The sequence below is a fragment of the Geotrypetes seraphini genome, chromosome 5 (assembly GCF_902459505.1).
Source record: "Geotrypetes seraphini chromosome 5, aGeoSer1.1, whole genome shotgun sequence".
Lineage (NCBI taxonomy): Eukaryota > Metazoa > Chordata > Amphibia > Gymnophiona > Dermophiidae > Geotrypetes > Geotrypetes seraphini.
Window position 1 is genome coordinate 80,103,617 of NC_047088.1, and position 21,242 is coordinate 80,124,858.

A 21,242-nucleotide genomic window follows, 5' to 3' on the forward strand; every position below is an offset into this window, starting at 1 on the left:
TGTTTATTTCCTTTTTATATAATCTTTTGTAAACCGCGTTGAACTTACAGCTATGTGGTCTAGAAGCATGATGTTATGTTATGTTACATAAAACAAAAATTTAAAATCATGAAATTAGAAACAAATCTTATCCTAATATGACCAGAAAGAACCCTATAAGCCCAAAATAAAAGGAGAGAACCAACACAAAGTCCTTGGGCTCAATAAAACAATATCACCCTTCTATAATCAAACATTTACAAGGAAATCAATGTTAAAAATTTAGGCATACTTCTTAAGTTCCTTTCTTTCAGCCAGGCTGATCAAACGGGTTATCCCCTCCTCCTAGAAAATGGGAGGTAGAGAAATTGATCTTTTCTAGTGACATCACCAGCATGAGGGGGGCTGGTGCTCACTGGAAAACGGGAAGCACATTATGTATTACCCTTGATCTTATGTGGCATATTTTACTACAGTTTATGGTGCCAAGTAGTAGAATGTTGTCCTCCATTTTTGGTTTTCAATTACTCATTCTAGATTTTCTCCATCATCATGCTGCAACCTTCATTTCTAGAGGTTTGCTCATTGTCATCTAACAAACGTCCTCCTTGTTAAGCTTTTTACATTTATTCTGCCGTGTCAATTTTTATCTTCATAAAACATCTACAATGTTTCAGTCCTAAAGAACTCCACCATTATTTAGAAAAACCAAAAATGACAGGGCTGGCATTTTTTTTATACACGTTTTCACAGATTACTGCCTTTTTTTGTTGTTGTTATTTCAAAACTTTAAAACAGGGGGAAAGGACTAGAGACCCAGAATTATGTTACAGCTTTTGAAATGTTATACATTCAGCATTCAAAAATGTCAAAAGTTGATTCTTGTTTCTTTTTTTCCCCAATAAACACACAATAAACAGAAAAGTTCTGCTGCCTTCTTTCTGTGGTTAATGAGCAACATGACCGAGGCGGTGAGGCTCAGACACCTCTTGTCCTGGAAGTGAGTGCCGAGGATTTTTCAAGTGAGCTGTTTGATTTCATCAACAACACTAATGTTTCTCCTTCTTTGGGTCCTTAGAATAGACTCCATTTTATTTTGATGCCCAGAAGGAAGAGACACAAATGAATACTTTGAGATTTCTCTGCTTAGAAAGCTTGAGCGACTGCAATGTTCATGTTGAAGGGAAAGACTTGTATCGCATTCACATAGGTGTGGGTAGAGAAGTTGATCATTTATCATAGTTTCCTTCATTTTCTTCTTGGCTTCTTTTGATGCTTGCAAACCAAAAATTGACTCTGGGTACTCCACAGATCCAAGGAATAGATGAAAAAAAAAAACTGTGGAAAAGATGTCCAAGATGCAAGCTTTATTGAAGATACAATCTTTTAATCCACATGATAAAATGTGCACCCAAAGAATGGGAACTAAGGACCCAACATGGTCCATATTTTGACTACCCTGTCTTCCTCAGGGGTCCCTGAAAAGTTCTAAGGCAAAGAAACGTGGATCAAAGGCACCAATGAGGTGCTGCAGGGCTCGGTGCTTGGATCCATGCTCTTCAACATCTTTATAAATGATCTGGACACAGGTACGACGAGCGAGGTGATTAAATTAAATAGTGAAGACGCAGGAGGATTGCGAAGATCTGCAATGTGACATAATCAGGCTCGAGGAATGGGCATCAACATCGACATGGCAGATGAGGTTCAACATGGATAAGTGTAAAGTGATGCATGTCAGTAACAAAAATCTCATGCACGAACACAGGATGTCCGGGGCAGTACTTGGAGAAACTTCCCAGGAAAGGGACTTGGGAGTTCTGATCAACAAGTCGATGAAGCCGTCCAAGCAATGTATGGTGGCGGCGAAAAGGGTGAACAGAATGCTAAGAATGATAAAGAAGGGGAGCATGAACAGATCGGAGGTTATCATGCCGCTGTACTAGGCCAAGGTGCGCCCTGACCTGGAATACTGCTTAAAGCACTGGTCGCCGTACATGAAGGACACGGTACTACTCGAAAGGGTCCAGAGAAGAGCGACTAAGATGGTTAAGGGGTTGTAGGAGCTGCTGTACAGCGAAAGATTAGAGAAACTGGGCCTCTTCTCCCTCAAACAGAGGAGATTGAGAGGGGACATGATCAAAACATTCAAGGTACTGAAGGGGATAGACTTAGTAGATAAGGACAGGTGGTTCACCCTCTCCAAGGTAGAGAGAACGAGAGGGCACTCTCTAAAGTTGAAAGGGGATAGATTCCGTACAAACGTAAGGAAGTTCTTCTTCACCCAAAGAGTGGTAAAAAACTGGGATGCTCTTCCGGAGTCTGTCATAGGGGAAAACACCCTCCAGGGATTCAAAACAAAGTTAGACAAGTTCCTACTGAGCAAGAATGTGCGCTGGTAGGGCTAGTCTCAGTTAGGGCGCTGGTCTTCAACCAGAGGGCCGTCCGTCACGTGAGCGGACTGCTAGGCATGATGGACCACTGGTCTGACCCAGCAGCGGCAATTCTTATATTCTTGTATTTCTTTCCTATCAAGAATTTCTAAGGTACTGCCATTTCCTTTTAATGCCCTTTGCTCATCAGTAAAACATTAGCACAGCCAGTATTGGTTTTTTTAAAAATAAGAGTTGCTTCAGTTTTGTATATTTATTTTTCTCTTCTTGGTGAGTTATTTTGGGTAGGTTTAGGCTATCCTGTCTTCAATATAAGCTATCACTTAAGTCAGTGTTGCTCTCTCCCTCTGTCCTCTCATTTTCTCCCTTGCTGCAAAGGGAGTAGGGAATGAGAGTGAGAGAGATATCCAGGGTACATCTCTCCCTCTACTGCCACACCCAACATTTCTCCCCCCTTCCCACCAGTCCAACATCTCATTCCCTCTGCCTCCTGCACGCTTCCTTTCCTCCAGTTCATTCTCTCCCCAAACATTTCTCTCTCTCGCTCCACGAGTCTAACTTTTTATTCTATGCCCTCTCCGCCCCCCTCTCCCCCGAGTATGACATTTCTCCTTCCCGCCTTTCTGTCCTCCACATCCATCTCTCCCCCTCTCCAAGTCCAACACTTTCTGCCTCCTGCATGCTTTCTCTCCCTCCTCACCTCTTCCCTCAAGTTGTGACATCCCTCCTTCCCACACCCCAGGCCCAATTTCACTCGCATGTTATCTCCCCATGCCCCATTTCTCCCTCTCCTCCACATCATGCCCATTTCTCCCTCTCTCATCACTCTCATTCATCCTGCAATAATTTTCCTTCCTTCCCTCCCCCCAACCCCACTCACAACTAATAAGCTCTCCGAGTCAGAAGGTCAGGCGAGAGCGGCAGAGACAGAGGACTCGCCACTAAATGCTGCACCAGATCCACGTACACGGGTGCCTGGGACAATATGGGGCCACCAGCATCACTAGGCCCAGAGAGCAAACAATGCAAAGGAGAACTCTGCCCACTAATGGCCATGGAGGGAACACGTACAACATACCCTCTAATGGCCATGGTTGGACCAGAGCATCCAGACCCTCAGTTGGACTGTCTGCGACTACTGAAGAAGCGGGGTGTTTTGGCGTTGACACTTGTGGCCATCAGAGCATTGAGGGGTTGACCCCAAAAAACGGAAAAACTACTAGACTTAGGTACCACTCTCCGGGATCTAGCACTTGACGACGTAGAAAGTCTGCTTGAACATCCTCCACTTCTGCTATTTGGGAAGCCGAGATGGCCAGAAGATGACTCTGCCCAGATCATTAACAGAGCCACCTCTTGCGCCACTAGAGTGCTCTTGGTGCCCCCCTTGTAATTCACAGAGGCCACCGCTGTGGCAATGACAGAAAGGACCCTGACTGACTTGCCCATCAAGAAGGATCGGAAGGCCAACAGCTCCAGGCAGATGGCCCTGGTCTCCAGAACAGTGATCGACCAGGACGCCTCCTCCGTGGACCAGGTGTCCTGAGCTGAGTGACCTAGACAGTGAGCTCCCCAGCCAAGGAGACTGGCAACTGTGAGAAGCACCATCCACTGTGGCTGATCCAGACTCGCCCCTAGAACTATATGGGGGTCTGAAACCACCAACAGCAGTGAGTCAAGCCCCTCAAAGAAACAGGATGTTCCAGACCACGCTTCTGGGGCAACCACCTCCGAAGAAGAGCCTACTGAAAATCCTACTGAAAAGGACACATAAGGGCACGAGCCCACCTCACTACGTCTAGGGAAGCCGCCATTGACCCCAAGACTTGGAGGAAATCCTGTGCCCGAGGACACCAGGACGCCAAAAGAAGGCGAATCTGTGACTCCAACTTGTTCACCCGGGCTCTGGGAGGAAGATCTTCCCCAAGGAGGTGTCAAACAGAACCCCAAGGTACTCCATGGAAAGGTTGACAACCCAGCCCAGCGACGGCAGGAACTCCAACACCCGAGCTGAGACCCAAATGCTTTCCTGCAATGACTTTGCCCGAATCTACCAGTTGTCCAGGTAGGGAGGCACTAGAATGCCCTCTTTGCGCAAAGCCGTCACAATGACCACAATAATCTTGGTGAATGTCCGGAGCCATGGCCAGACCAAAAGGAAGTGCAAAGAACCAATAATGCTGACCCAAGATTGCAAAGTGAAGGAAGCGCTGATGGGAGGCTTGTATTGAACATGCAATTAGGCAAAAAGGTAAACATGTAAAATAGGGTAAAAAGAACAAAGCCTGACAGCCCCCTGGGACTCCCTGCCACAGCAGGGGGACCCATCAAACTAACATGTCACCTGTGTCACCAAACAGGGACAAGGTCACCTGAGGCTAAATTAAAATGGAGGTGCTTCCCGCCAAAAATGGAGCTGAACCGCCCAAAAAATAAGCTCAATAGACCTTCAGCGGCAAAGAGGCCTAAACCGCTCCAGCCACTAAAGAAGAAAAAAACAGCATCAGCTGTTAAGGGAGTCCCCAGGCGATGCGGCGGTAAGGGAATCCTTTCTGCCTGACTGTCAGGTGGCTGGGGAAGCTCCCATGTGGGGGGTGGGGGAAGCCCGGGCTTCCCCGCTAACAGCTGCTGGCCGCAAGGCACTCGGCCAAGGGATCCCTGGCCGATGGCACCCGATGCCGATGAGGCTTCCCCTTCACAACGGCCTGTCTCGCACAAATAGGCTGGCTGTGAGTGTCTCGCAGTTGGATTACAATGAGCACTTTCTCCCTTACAAAACTACTCATTGTTCCAAATGCGACCTAGCTAAATTAAAAGTGCCGGTTATGTGAGAAATACATTAAAATACAGTACATTTAAAGGGAAAGAGCCATTCAGACTGATACAGCCTCAGGATTTTTTTTTCTTTTCTGTCAGAATAGACTCCACAGCTCTCAAAGCTGGAGGCCTGACTGGAATCAGAGGCCAGGCTGCCAGCTGAGGCACCGCTACAAAATGCTGGGGAGGTGGAGGAAGGGGGGAGGGGGACCCAACACAAGACCTGCTGAGTGTGACACCCCCTAAGGTCGGACAGATCCCCAAACAGGGTCCACCCAAGTTCAGTCCGGCAATAAAAAGGGACCAGGAGCCCTAAACAAATTCCAACAGCCTTAACCAAGGGAGATGGGTGCAATTCACTCATATATGCTGAGACTGAGAGAAGACTGAAGGAATATAGAGAGGGTCAGCTATTATATGCTATTCCAAAGTTTTGTCTCAGTCTCCATCTGCTGGTCATGATGAGGTATAACCCACCAGTAAGCTGAAGCTGTACCGGTCTGACAAGGTTGATAAAGAAGGAGAAATTAGGTTCTTACCTGCTAATTTACTTTCTTTTAGCTTCTCCAGACCAGTAGAGGTTAATCTTTACGAATGGGTTTATATCCAATCATGACCAGCAGGTGGAGAATGAAAACAAAACTGTGGGACAGTATATAATATACTCCCTTCTCTATTTACATCAGTCTGCCGAATAGCCAAGCAGAACTAAGAACTGGAAACAGAAATAAACAATACTCCGAACAGGAGTAACAACTAACATACCCAAATGCTGTTGGAAAATGCAGAGGAGAAATACCAAAAGGAAAATGTCCCCACAGCTCGCCAGCTGAGCCACAGCCGCTGTTCTTTAATTCTCCCCGGCCCTAGAAAAATACTAGAACCCGCAGCAAAAAACAAAACTGCCCACGCAACAGCACCAACACACCAATAACAGACAGGGTGGGGACCTCTACTGGTCTGGAGAAGCTAAAAGAAAGTAAATTAGCAAGTAAGAACCTAATTTCTCCTTCTTAGCATACTCCAGACCAGTAGAGGTTAATCTTTACGAATGGGACGTACCAAAGCAGTCCCTCACACAGGCGGTACCCCTGAAGGGCTGACTCCAGAACACGCACACCGAACATTGCGTCCCGACGCACCTGAACATCTACCTGAAAGTGTCTGACAAAGGAATACAAGGATGACCAAACCGCAGCCTTACAAATGTCCACTGGAGGCACGAGCGACGACTCAGCCCAAGAACCCGCCTGACCCCCAAGTGTAATGAGCTTTGAGAAACTCCGGAATGGGCTTCTGCCTCAGAAGAGAAGCGGAAGCATTAGTCTCCTTCATCCAGCGTGCAATAGTAGCCTTAGAAGCGCCAGCCCCTCTACGAGGACCAGTCAGAAGGACAAAAAGATGATCTTATTTCCTGATCTCCTGGGTCCGCTGCACATAAGAGCGAAGGACCCAACCAACATCCAACTTGCGCAGCTGTCTTTGCTCAGAAGAGCCCTCCCGACTACCCAAGACTGGGAGGACCACAGATTGATTGACATGTAAGGGAGAAACTACTTTTGGCAGAAAAGAAGGAACAGGCCTCAAGACAACCCGCTCCCTAGAAAACTCCAAGAAGGGAGCCCTACAAGAGAAAACCTGTAGCTCAGAAACACGCCTAGCGGAAGAAATGTCCACAAAAAGACCGCCTTCAGAGTAAGATCCTTCAAAAAGCAGCCGCCCAACGGTTCGAAGGACGGGTGCACCAGAATAGAGAGAACCAGACTGAGATTCCAAGAGGGAACAGAGGACCGCACGGGAGGCCTGAGCAACTTAGCCGCCCACAAAAAGCGAATCACATCAGGAATGGCTGTCAAACGCTGACCTGTCACAAACCCCCGAAAGGCTGACAAGGCCACAAGCTGAACCCGGAGAGAAGACCAAGCCAGGCCTCTATCCAAGCCATCTTGCAAGAACTCTAGGATGTTAGGCAGAGAAGCGTGAAAAGAGACCACTCCCCACCCCTGGCACCACCCCTCAAAGAGGCGCCAAACCCGCACATAAGCCTGAGAGGTAGAAAGCCTCCAGGACCCCAAGAGTGTAGAGATCACCTTATCTGAATACCCCTTCTTACCAAGGCGACCCCTTTCAAAAGCCAAGCCATAAGATAGAAGGGAGACTGGTCGAACATGGGAATGGGACCCTGCGTCAGAAGGTCATCCAAGAGAGGCAGAGGAAGAGGATCCGCCACCAGAGTGTCATCAGATCCGCGTACTATGGATGTCGAGGCCAATCCGGAGCCACCAGAACCACAAGACACGGATAGCGAACAATGCGGAGAAGAACTCTGCCCATTAATGGCCACGGAGGGAACATGCACAACAGCCTCTCTGTTGGCCATGGTTGAACTAGAGCATCCAGACCCTCAGCCAGTCCATCCCTGCGATGACTGAAGAAGCGGAACACCTCAGCATTGCCACTCGTGGCCATCAGGTCCATCAGGGGCTGACCCCAAGCCTGCACTATCAACTGAAAAACCATGGGGCTGAGACACCACTCTCTGGGATCTAAGATGTGACGATTGAGAAAGTCCGCCTGAACATTCTCCACCCCGGCTATGTGAGAGGCCGAGAGGTCCAGAAAGTGTGATTTTGCCCAAAGCATGAGCTGAGCCGCCTCCTCCGCCACCTGAGCGCTCTTGGTGCCCCAACGATTGACATAAGCCACCGCCGTGGCATTGTAAGACAGGACTCTGACCGACTTGCCCATCAAGAGGGAGCAGAAGGCTAACAGCGCCAGACGGACAGCTTTGGTCTCCAACACATTGATCGAACAGGACGCCTTCTCCATGGACCAGGTGCCCTGAGCTGAGTGACCTAGACACTGAGCCCCCCACCAACCAAGGAGACCGGCATCCATGAGAAGCACCGTCCACTGCAATAGATCCAGACTCACCCTCTGGACCAGATGAGAGGTCTGGAGCCACCAATGAAGACTGCAGCACGCCAAGCCTCGCAGAGGGACAGGGACATCAAAACTGTGCCTCTGGGGTGACCACCTCCGGAGCAGAGCATACTGAAGAGGTCACATGTGGGCCTGCGCCCACCTCACCACATCCAGGAACGTTACCATTGACCCCAAGACTTGGAGGAAATCCTGCGCCCGAGGACACCAGGACGCCAAAAGAAGGTGAATCTGAGATTGCAATTTGCTTACCCGGACCTCTGGAAGGAAGACCTTCCCCAAGGAGGTGTCGAACAGAACCCCAAGGTACTCCAGATGCTGAGCTGGGACCAACCTACTCTTGGAAAGGTTGACCACCCAGCCCAGTGACCGGAGAAACTCAACCACGTGAGCCGTAACTCGGGTGCTCTCCTGCAACGACTTCGCCCGAGGCAGAGGAGGTTGCCGAGGAAAGGGAAGTCTGCTATTGTGGTGGGAGACTCGATCTTGAGAGAGGTAGACAGTCACGTAGCTGGAGGAAGGGAGGACCGGCTAGTGACTTGTCTCCCAGGGGCCAAGACACGAGACATCACTGATAGGATCGAGAGGATCCTGGACGGAGCAGAGACAGAGGAGACTGCAGTAATAATCCACGTCGGAACAAACGATGTGAGCCGGAGGAACTTCAGCAATGTGAGCCGGTGGACGCACTGACTGACCAGTTCAGGGTCCTGGGACGAAAGCTGAAGCGGAGTACCCGGAGGATAGCATTCTCAGAGATCTTGCCTGTACCGAGAGCAGATGCAAAGAGGCAGGCAGACCTCCAGGCTGTGAATGCATGGTTGAGGAGATGGTGCCAGGAGGAGGGCTTCCACTTTGTGAGGAACTGGACGTCCTTCTGGGGAAAGAGCAAGCTCTACCGGCGCGATGGCCTGCACCTGAGCACAGCGGGAACCAGACTACTGGCAACCAATTTGAGGAAGGAGATTGAGAGGGCTTTAAACTGAAGAGAGGGGGAAAGCCGACAGCAGATCTGATGTTGACGCTTCGGACAACAGCATCCAGAACAGATGCTGAACGGGCTGACTGCAGGGAGGAAACAGAGGGACCGGAAGATCTACAGATCAGACAGCGAGGGAATCATCAGGTAAAGGGAGCTTGCTGGGAGAAGACTAAGGGGCATGGGGACACAGGGAGACTGGGTGGCACAAGGGCGAAAGCCGAGGGTAATATAGAAGCACCACAAGGCAAGGGGGATCAAACAGAGGCTCAAGGGATGACAGCCCAGGAGGGGGCCGGTAGGGCTAAAAATCCCAGAGGAAAAGCGGGAAAGTGGGGTGGCGGGAATGTGGAGAAGCTGAAAGCTAAGAGGGTAAAGGCTGAGGGTAAAACAGAAACACAAAGAGCGGGAAAACTGCCAGAAATCCAAGGGCAAGTGGACCAGGTAAATGCAGAAGTGGAAGAAAAACGACGGGACCTGCGGTGCTTATACACAAATGCAAGAAGCCTCACGGCCAAGATGGGTGAACTAGAAGTCGTCGCCAAGGGGGAGGACCTGGATATAATTGGAATTGTAGAAACCTGGTGGACAGAGGAAAATCAATGGGATATAGCGCTGCCAGGGTACAAGCTCTATAGGAGGGACAGGACCCACAAAAAGGGGGGAGGCATAGCACTATATATAAAGGAATCTATACACTCGGTCGGAATGGATATGGCAACGAAGGCAGAGGGGCTGGAATCGCTGTGGGTCAAATTACCGGGAAACAAGGGTGCGAGCATTAAACTGGGGCTGTACTATCGACCACCTGGTACGCCAGAGGGAGTCGGACACGACTTGGAAGCGGAATTGAGACAGGAGTGCAGGACTGGAAGTGTAACAGTGATGGGGGACTTCAACTACCCAGGGATAGACTGGAGTACGGGTCACTCCAACTGCACTAGGGAGACAGGATTTGTAGAAGCTGTGAAGGACTGCTTCATGGAGCAACTAGTCAAAGAACCGACGCGAGGGGGTGCTACTCTTGACCTCATCCTAAACGGATTAGGGGGGCCTGCAAGAGGGGTAGAAGTGGGAGGACCACTAGGCAACAGTGATCATAACACGATCAGATTCACATTAGAAAGAGGGACACCCATAGTTAGGAGGACTGCAACAACTGCGTTGAACTTCAAGAAAGGGAACTACGCTGCTATGAGGGAAATGGTGGGGAGGAAGCTCAGAAACATCTTTAGGATGGAGACTGTGGGAAGCGCCTGGACCCTATTTAGGGACACCCTGCAGGAAGCACAGAGAATGTACGTCCCCAATTTCAGGAAAGGCTGCAAGAACAAGCGATCAAAGGACCCGGTTTGGATGTCAATAGAAGTAAACAGGGCGATAAAGGACAAAAAAGTATCTTTCCGGAGATGGAAAGAGGACCCAACAGAGGAAAATCGCCAGGCGCACAGGAAATGCCAAAAGGAATGCCACCGGGAGGTTAGAAAAGCAAAAGAGAAATACGAAGAGGGGCTGGCCAAGGAGGCGAAAAACTTCAAGGCATTCTTCAGTTACGTTAAAGGGAAGCGACCAGCGAGAGAGGAGGTAGGGCCGTTGGACGATGGAGACAGGAAGGGAGTGATTAAGGAGGATAAAGAGGTAGCTGAGAGGTTGAACACGTTCTTCTCGTCGGTTTTCACGAGCGAAGACACATCTAATATACCGGACTCAGAGGAGCTCATGAGTGGGGAACAGGCTGAAAAATTAGAGCACATAGAGGTAAGCAGGGAGGATGTCCTCAAACAGATAGACAGGTTAAAATGCGGCAAATCACCGGGCCCGGACGGGATCCACCCAAGGGTGCTGAAAGAACTAAGACAGGAAATAGCGGGCACAATCCAACATGTTTGCAACCTATCCTTGAAAACTGGTGAGGTGCCAGAGGACTGGAAATTGGCAAATGTCACACCGATCTTCAAGAAGGGATCGAGGGGTGACCCCGGGAACTACAGGCCGGTGAGCCTGACTTCAATAATAGGGAAGATGGTGGAAGCTATGATCAAGGACGGCATTTGTGAGCACATCGAGAGGAATGGCCTACTGAGAACAAGCCAGCACGGATTCTGTAAGGGAAGGTCGTGCCTAACGAACCTTCTGTACTTCTTTGAGGGAATAAGCAGCCGGATGGACAATGGGGAGCCCATAGACATCATTTACCTCGACTTTCAAAAGGCTTTCGACAAGGTGCCACATGAAAGGCTACTTAAGAAGCTGTGGAGCCACGGGGTGGGAGGGGATGTGCACAGATGGATCAAGCACTGGCTGTCGGGTAGACTGCAGAGGGTTGGAGTAAAGGGCCAATATTCTGACTGGCGGGGAGTCACGAGCGGTGTGCCACAAGGATCGGTGCTTGGGCCTTTACTCTTTAACATATTCATCAATGACCTGGAAAAGGAGGCAAAGTGTGAGGTTATAAAATTCGCAGACGATACCAAAATGTGCGGCAGAGTTAGGACCAGGGAGGAGTGTGAGGACCTACAAAGGGACCTGGACAAGCTGGAAGACTGGGCAAACAAATGGCAAATGCGCTTCAACGTAGACAAATGCAAGGTCATGCATATAGGGAAAAAGAACCTGTTGTTCAACTACAAATTGGGGAGTGTATTGTTGGGAGACAGCAGACTCGAGAGAGACTTGGGTGTGCTGGTGGATGCATCACTGAAGCCATCTGCACAGTGTGCAGCAGCCTCGAAAAAAGCCAACAGGATGCTGGGCATCATAAAGAAGGGCATAACAACCAGAACACGGGAAATCATCATGCCATTGTATCGAGCGATGGCACGTCCGCATCTGGAATACTGCGTCCAGTATTGGTCACCGCACCTCAAGAAGGACATGGCGGTACTTGAGAGAGTCCAAAGGAGAGCAACAAAAATGGTAAAAGGGCTGGAACACTGCTCGTACGCCGAGAGGCTGGATAGGCTGGGGCTCTTCTCTCTGGAGAAAAGGAGACTCAGGGGAGATATGATAGAGACCTTCAAGATCATGAGGGGCATAGAGAGGGTGGATAGGGACAGATTCTTCAGACTGAAGGGGACAGCAAATACGAGGGGGCATTCTGAGAAACTGAAGGGAGACAGGTTCAAAACAAATGCAAGGAAGTTCTTTTTCACCCAAAGGGTAGTGGACACTTGGAATGCGCTTCCGGAGGAAGTGATCAGGCAGAGTACGGTACAGGGATTCAAGCAGGGATTGGATGGATTCCTGAGGGATAGAGGGATCGTGGGGTACTGAGTAAACCAACCTGGTCGTGCATGTGCAAGACCGGAGGGCTAGGACTTCGATAGGAGGGCAGAACTTAAATGGGAAACCAAGGTGACAGGGGAGCCCTTCTGATGATTCAGACAGGCCTTGACCTGTTTTTGGCCACCGCGGGAGCGGACTGCTGGGCAGGATGGACCTGTGGTCTGACCCGGCAGAGGCACTGCTTATGTTCTTATGTTCTTTATGTTCTTAACCAGTCATCCCAGTAGGGGTGCACCAGAATGTCCTCCAACTGCAATGCCGCCGCGACGACCACCATCACCTTGGTTAACATCCGGGGAGTCGTGACCAGGCCCAAGGGAAGCACACAGAACTGATAGTGCTGATCCAATATCGCAAAGCGAAGAAAGAGCTGATGAGAGGCCCGAATGGAAACAGGCAAGTAGGCCTCCGCCAGAGCGAGAGAAGTCATGAACTCCCCCGGCTGAACCGCCAGAAGGACAGACTGCAGTGTGTCCATGCGAATAAAAGGGAATTCTGAGAGCCCTGTTGGCCCCGGTTTAAACCAAGGATGGGCCAAAAGGTCCCCTCAAAGGAAATGGCATACCAGCCGGTGCCGCACTCCTGAAGGGACGCTGACAACTGCTTTGAGATCTAGCAAGCGCTGAAGGTCTGGCAAAAGTCTAGCGTCTCCCATGCCACCTGACATGGAGAGGCTAGATATGATCTAGCAGAGAGCAAGCAAAATTCAAGAACATAACTGTCCCGCACCACTACCAGGATCCACCGATTGGACGTGATTTCGGCCCACTTGGAAAACAAGTTGCGCAGCCAGGCGCCCACGGGAACCAAAGGGGGCGCCGGCAAAGAGCTATCATGCAGGACGGGCAGCAGAGGAACCGGGGGGGGGGGGAACTCCCAGCCCCCCGACGGGCCCCCTGAAAGGACTGCATGCACTAAGCCAACCAACCCCGGAAAAACTGAAAGCCTGGAAAGAAGCAGTCCCACACCCCAGGCAAAACTTGCGAAATACCTGCAGATGCCCCCGGGCAATGCCAACCCAAGACGCCAGACAGGCACAGTCCTCAGGCAGACGGGGCACCTTAGAGTCCATCAGAGTCTGAACCACCATATCTAAGTCCTCTCCAAACAAAAACAACCCCCAAAAGCGATATTTTGGGAAGTTCAGTTTTGGACGCGACAACCGCCGACCAAGTGCGAAGCCACAAGGTACGGCGCGTGGCCACCAAAAGCCCCAGACTTAGCCGCACCAAGTCACAAAGAACAACTGAGAGGAACGAGGCAGTCATCTCAATCTTCACCATCTCCTGATCCACTAAGGACCAGTCATCAGACTCACGATCCAGAACACGCTCAGACTACCGAAACACGGTGCAAGCCACCAGCCCCACACAAATAGCCGCCTGGACCCCCAGGCAGAGGCATCAAAATTATACTTAAGAAGTGTCTCTAACGTACGCTCCTCAGAGACCCTAAGAGCAGAACCGTCCGTAACAGGTACAGTATGCCACTTAGTAAGTGCCGAGACCACCGCTTCCACCACTGGCGAAATTAAGGTAGCCCTATCTCCCTCCAGGATGGGATACCCATGAGCCAAGGCGCGCACCAACCGAAACCAGCACCAGCACAAAATCCCGAAAATCCTGACGCACAGGAAAAGAGCGGGAAACAGGACAGACCCCCTGAAGCAGAGGGGCCCCCATACGCGGGGTCTCCGGTGGCGCAACTTCAAAAATGCAGCACCGAGGAGACCTGCTTCATCAGGTCTAAAAGCTCATCCCTCTGAATAAAAAGCGCACCTGCTCTGGAAGACAGGAAACCCGATGCCCCGCTGCCAGCGGCCGTCCCCTCTAGAGGATCCTGGAAGCCCGCCAAAGCAGCCAGGTCCTCAACCACGCCAACATGCTCCTCCAACCACCAATTTGCAATCCAAGCCCCACGCGGGCGCTCGGATGAGGAAGAGGGGATGCCAAACGAAAAGAGGGAGGCAAAGCCACAGGGGGCGCGGAGGGAAACCACCCCCAAAACCCCACAGGTGCACATGGGACCCCCAATTGTCTGCACAAAGAAAGAAATTAAATTGGAGGCAAAAAACCCCTGGGGTTCTCCAGGGACTCCTTGCCCCAGCAGGGGTCCCTGCTGAAACCTGCCCCTGTGTTTGCAATACAGGGGGAAGGTCACCTGAGGTTGCAGACAAAATGGAGGGAACTGTCTGTCAAAATGGCGAAGAACCCGCCAAAAATAACCCCTCCAGGGCCTGTAGCATCTGGGAAACCTAAACTGTCCCAGATTCTAAAGCAGGCAAGCCGGCATCAGCTGTTGAAAATTCAGCTGAGAGGGAATCCTTTTTCCCCTACCGTCGGCAGTCGGGGAATCCCTCCGGAGGTAGTGAGAGCAGACAGGGCTGCCTCACTGCCTTCAGCCGGCTCACGAGTGCCTCGCGGCTAGACCAAATTGTGTCATACTCCCCCGGAGAAGGGCACAATTGCTCCATACGTGACCTAGCTAGGAGAAAAAGTGCCGGTTAGTGCAAAAATACAGTAAAATACAATAAACTGACAGGGAAGCAACCCTGCAGACCGGCACTACGTCAGGATTTTTTTTTTTTTTTGTAACAGACTCCACAGGCTCTCAAAGCAATATGTCTTGCTTGATTTAGGGGGCAAAGCTTATTGCTGAGGCTCCTCTAAAAAAATGTGGGGAGGTGGAAGGAGGGACCCCACTCGAGACCCCCCGGGTTTGACACCCCCCAAGGTCGGACGGACCCCCAAACAGGGCCCGCCCAAGTTCTGTCCGGCCAAAAACAGGGACCAGAAACCCCCTAAACAAATGCCAACAGCCTTACCAAGGGAGATGGGTACAGATCACTCAACACCTGCTGGAGACTGAAAGAAGACTGATATAAATAAAGAAGAGAGTATATTATATACTGTCCCACAGTTTTGTTTTCAGTCTCCACCTGCTGGTCATGATTGGATATATACCCATTCATAAAGATTAACCTCTACTGGTCTGGAGAGTGCTAAAGAAGTTAGTTTTTCAACCACCATCTGCTCGTAGGTGGGGAATACAATCCATTAGTCAGGATGATGCAGCCTGAACACTAAAGAAGCAAAATTTAAGAACTGCATTTGCCAACCAATTTAGGAACTACAGGCAGTGGTAATATAGAAAAAATTAATAGTAGTAGTAGCAGCAGCAGCAGCACTGGGCCTCCATCAAGCTTGCCGAAATCCTGATATCACAAATGACATCCACCAAGGCAGCTGCTTTGGATTCTAGCCTAGCAACATGAAGAGATGCTGAAAGCTACTTAACTCAGAGCAGACAGCTCTTGCCACTTTGCCCCATACACAGCTACCTGAATGCCCAGTGTGGAAGAGGCGAAGGAATGCTTTAAGAGCCATTTCATTTTCTGATCATGCGAATCTCGCAATGCCACCCCTAGCCAACCTATACCACCTGCTGTATTTTTTCTCATAGAGGCAATGTCACAAGAATATTCAAATTTCTCTACCTCCCATCTGTTGCTATGAGGGACACAATCCATTGGTCTGGATTAGTTTACAAGGTAAAGTATTTTTAACCACTATTCTGAGCATGCATGAGCTACTTAAGATCCACCCCTACTTCCCCACTCCCATCTACTGTGATTGATTTCAAATTGTACACTAGGTAATAAAAGATGTAGATCATGGTTCTCCAGCACTATACTCTAATCTGCAGTCTACTATTCCACCATTTAGATGGAATAAAGCAATCCAAATTAGTATTACAACATCACCTGGTTTATCCCTCTACATCTTTTCGTTTTAACTTATTCACAGAAAACCAATAAGTCTGTATATGAAAAGAGTAACTGGTTCAGCTTGTCCAGACAATGTGGGATAATTCAGGAACCTTAAAGCACTTACCGTAACAGGTGTTATCCAGGGACAGCAGGCATATATTCTCACATGTGGGTGACGTCATCTACGGAGCCCCAGCGCGGACAGCTTTTCAAGCAAACTTGATTGAAGTTTCAAGTTTGCACACTGCACCACGCATGTGCTAGCCTTCTTGCCCACTAGAGGGCGCATCCCCACCTCGTGGTCCTCAGTTCCATATCATAGCAAGAAAGCCATCCCCGGGGAGGTGGGCGGGTTGTGAGAATATATGCCTGCTGTCCCTGGATAACACCTGTTACGGTAAGTAACTGTGCTTTATCCCAGGACAAGCAGGCATGATATTCTCACATGTGGGTGACCTCCAAGCCAACCAAAAAAGGGTAGGTGGGAGGATGGCAAATTATGAAAACAGGTTACGTAACACCGACTGGCCAAACCGGCCGTCGCTTCTGGACAAAGTGTCCAGACAGTAGTGGGAGGTGAACGTATGAACCGAAGACCAAGTGGCAGCTTTACAAATGTCCTCCATAGGCGTGGATCGGAGGAAAGCCACGGAAGCTGCCATCGCTCGGACTTTATGACCCGTAACTCGACCCGAAAGCGGGAGATCAGCCTGAGCGTAGCAAAAGGAAATACAAGCAGCTAACCAGTTTGACAAGGTGCGCTTCGAAACCGGGTGTCCTAAACGATTAGGATCAAAGGACAAAAACAATTGAGGAACCTTCCGATAAGACTTGGAGCGTTGAAGATAAAAAGCCAACGCCCTCTTACAGTCAAGCGTATGAAGCGCCGCCTCACCAGGATGAGAATGGGGCTTCGGAAAAAACACCGGAAGGACAATAGACTGATTGAGGTGGAAATCAGACACAACTTTAGGTAAAAATTTTGGATGTGTGCGAAGAACCACCTTATCATGATGAAACACCGTGAAAGGAGGATCCGCCACCAAGGACTGCAGTTCACTAATCCGACGAGCAGACGTGAGCGCAATCAAAAATACCACTTTCCAAGTGAGAAACTTAAGATGCGACTTGTCGATGGGCTCAAAGGGAGGCTTCATCAGCTGAGCCAAGACCACATTAAGATCCCACACCACCGGAGGAGGTTTCAGAGGAGGATGGACATTGACTAAACCCTTCATGAAACGAGTCACCAGAGGATGAAGAGAGAGAGAACGACCCTCAAGGTGCCGATGGAATGCAGCAATGGCACTGAGATGTACCCGAATAGAAGTCGTCTTCAGGCCAGATTCAGATAAATGTAATAGATAATCCAGAACCGAAGCCACAGGCACCGAACTCGGTTCCAGACGATTCAAAGAACACCAGGACGTAAACCTGGTCCACTTCTGGGCATAACAAAGCCGAGTCGAGACCTTGCGCGAGGCCTCCAAAATGTCCCTCACGGCCCGAGACACCGGAATCGAAGTCAGGGGGAGAGAAACCAAGCAGTCAGATGTAAAGACTGAAGATTGGGATGTAACAGCGAACCCCGACTCTGAGACAGCAGAGAGGGAAACACCGGCAGAAGCAGAGGTTCCCTGGCACTGAGTTGAAGAAGCAGGGAGAACCAGGGCTGCCTGGGCCAACGAGGCGCAATGAGGATCATGGAGGCTCCGGTCGATCTGAGATGAACCAGCGTTCTCAAAATCAGAGGAAACGGTGGGAACGCATAAAGGAACTTCCCCTCCCAGTCGAGAAGGAAGGCATCCGCCTCGAGACGATCCTGGGAGTAAATCCGAGAACAATAGAGGGGCAGTTTGTGAGTCTCCGGGGAGGCAAACAGATCCACCTGAGGAGTTCCCCAGCGGTCGAAGACCTCGCGAAGGACCCGGGAGTTCAGAGACCACTCGTGCGGCTGGAGAAGACGACTGAGTTTGTCTGCCAGCCGGTTCTGCTCTCCCTGAATGTAAACTGCCCGCAGGAATATGTTCTGGGAGATCGCCCATTCCCAAAGGCGAAGAGACTCGTGACACAGAGGCCAAGAGCCCGTACCCCCTTGTTTGTTGACATAGTACATCGCCACTTGGTTGTCGGTCCGCACGAGTACCACCTGGTCGTGCAACAGGTGGACAAAAGCTCGCGCGGCCAGAAAAATGGCGCGAAGCTCCAGCACATTGATGTGACATCGACGGTCCTCGGCCGACCACAGACCCTGCGTCCTCAGGCCGTCCAGATGAGCTCCCCACGCGTACTCGGAGGAGTCCGTGGTCAGGACCTTGCTGTGGGGTGGAACGAGAAACAGCAAACCCCCGGACAGATTGGAAGAGTCGGTCCACCAACGGAGCGATCGACGTAAACAAGGAGTCACTGATATCCGGGAAGACACCGGATCGCGATCCTGCCGCCACTGCGACGCCAGAGTCCACTGCGCGAGCCTCAGGTGCAAGCGAGCGAAAGGCGTGACGTGAACCGTCGACGCCATGTGACCCAGCAAAATCATCATGTGCTGGGCTGACACCTCCGATTGCCCTTGACAGTGGCGGCTCCACCGAAGCAGGGCCTCCCGCCGAAGAGGGGGGAGAAAAGCGCGGAGGCGAACCGTGTCCAGCACGGCTCCAATAAACTGGAGAGACTGCGCCGGGCACAATTGGGACTTGGGAAAGTTCACTTCGAACCCCAGGTCTTGCAGAAGACTGATAGTCTGTTGGGTCGCTAAGATAACCCCCTCCCTGGACGGGGCCTTGATCAGCCAATCGTCCAGGTAGGGAAAGACTTGTAGACCCCGCGAGCGCAGGGCCGCCGCAACCACTACCATACACTTGGTGAATACCCGAGGGGACGACGCCAGACCGAAGGGAAGAACCCGATACTGCAGGTGCAAATCCCCCACTTGAAAACGCAAGAACCTGCGGCAAGCGGGATGCACCGGAACATGGGTGTATGCTTCCTTCAAGTCCAGGGAGCACATCCAATCCCCCTCCACCAATAGCGGATAGAGAACCGGAAGCGATAACATACGGAACTTCTCCCGGACCAAGAACTTGTTGAGCTTCCGGAGGTCCAAAATGGGGCGCAAGTCCCCGGTCTTTTTTGGGACCAAAAAGTAACGGGAGTAAAACCCCCGGCCCATCTGATCGCAAGGTACCACCTCGACCGCCCGGAGGCTCAACAAGGCCCTGGCTTCTTCCTGGAGAAGGGCCAACTGGTTCCGATTGGGAGGGCAAGCCCCGGGTGGCAAGTCTGGAGGTTGACTGGAGAAGTTGAGCGAATAGCCCTCTGAGATTGTCCGGAGCACCCATGCGTCTGACGTAATCGCAGACCAGGCCCCGGCAAAGGCCGTTAGCCGACCCCCGATAGGGAGGGGATGGCGCGATATCGCGGTGGGGGCCCGCCCCCAACCGCCCACCCCGTCAAAAGGACGGCGCGGCTTTGGCCGCCCCCTGCGCGACGGGCTTAGAGGGGCCACCCCTACTCTGTTGGGGTGGTCGCCGTGGCGGCGGTCTTGAGAAGGCCGGCGTCGACTTCCGAGGATACCTTCTTGGGGGCTGCCGGAAGGGACGCTGGGTAGGGGCCTTAGGCTTCGGGCGTACCAGAGAGGCCAGGGAGCGCTCCTGTTCGGAAAGCCGCTTGGTCGCCGCATCCAAAGAGTCGTCGAACAATTCTGCCCCAACGCAAGGCAAGTTTGCCAGGCGCTCCTGCAAATTTGAATCCATCTCGAGGGTACGAAGCCACGCCAGCCGGCGCATGGCCACCGCACAGGCCGATACCCTCGAGGCAAGTTCAAACGCATCGTAAACTGCGTGGAATAAATATAGGCGCAGCTGGGCCAGATTAGAGCTAAAGGTGGCAAACCTGTCCCTATGCGACTCTGGTATCACCTCACGAAAAGAGGGGAGGTCCTTCACCATCGTACGTAGGAATGACGAGTACGAAAAGGCGTAGTTCAGGACCCTCGTTGCCATGAGAGAGTTCGCATAGAGACGACGCCCGAATTTGTCTAAGGTCCGGCCCTCCCTACCCGGTGGGACCGCCGCCGAGACCCTGGAAGGCTGCGATTTCTTAAGCGCCGATTCCACTAGGAGCGAATTGTGAGAAAGTTGCCCCTTCTCGAACCCCTTGATGGGGAGGGTGCGATACTTCGACTCCATTTTGGAGGGGACCACAGCGACCGTCAAGGGAGCCTCAAGATTCCTAAGGAAGGTCTGATGGAGGACCTTGTTGATCGGAAGGCGAGGGGATTCCCGAGGGGGGGCAGGAAGATCCTGCTCCTCTAAAAACTCCTTGGTGTAAGTGGACCCTTCTGACAAGTCTACACCCAAAGCCCCCGCCATATCCTGCACGAACCTCGTAAAAGATGAAGGTTTAGCAGGAGGAGAGGGAGACCGAGACTTCCCGGCGGAGCCGAAGGGAGAGGCCTCGTGAGAGTATCTGGGCTCCCTACCTGACCCCAACCCCAACGAGGCACAGTCCTGTGACCTCGACGGGGTCGGAGACCGAGTGCGCCGAAAGGAACCCTTCGGGGATCCCCCCGGGGTCCGAGGCACCGAAGCCCGTCTCTTCGGCCCCGGCGAGGAGGCCCGGGAGCTCTCCCTGGCCGTGGACCGGAATAAGATGGGATTATCGACCCGCAGGTCCCGCACCTGCAAGGTATCGACCCCGGCCGGCGACGAGCGACCGCGCCGCCGAGGCGAGGCCCGAGACCGCTTGGCCTTCCTCAGACGGCGCCTCGCCCGAGACCTGCCCGAGGGCGACGAACCTCGCGAGGACTCCGAGGACGAAGACGAGATCCTCCGCACCCGGCGCACCCCGTCATTTGGGCGCACGCTACGCTCCGGCTGACCCCGCGAAGCCGGGTCCGAGGGTACTGCCGAGGTCGAGGCCATGGGCGCCTCGGGAGCCGAAGCCCCGGTACCCGAGGCCGAGGTCGCCAACTGCGGGGCCACCGAGGCCGAAGCAGTCGAGGCCGAAGCCTGCTGCAGGTGCTCAATGGCCCCGGTGAGCTCCGAGGCGATCAACGCCCGGAGCAAGTCTTGGAACA

General features: G+C 51.7%; 1 protein-coding gene across 7 annotated transcripts in view; it reads right to left on the reverse strand.

Moving 5' to 3' along the window:
• The window catches only part of CCNB3 (cyclin B3), a 152,823-nt gene that overhangs the window by 95,011 nt on the left and 36,570 nt on the right, over window positions 1-21,242 (reverse strand). The window lies entirely within an intron of this gene.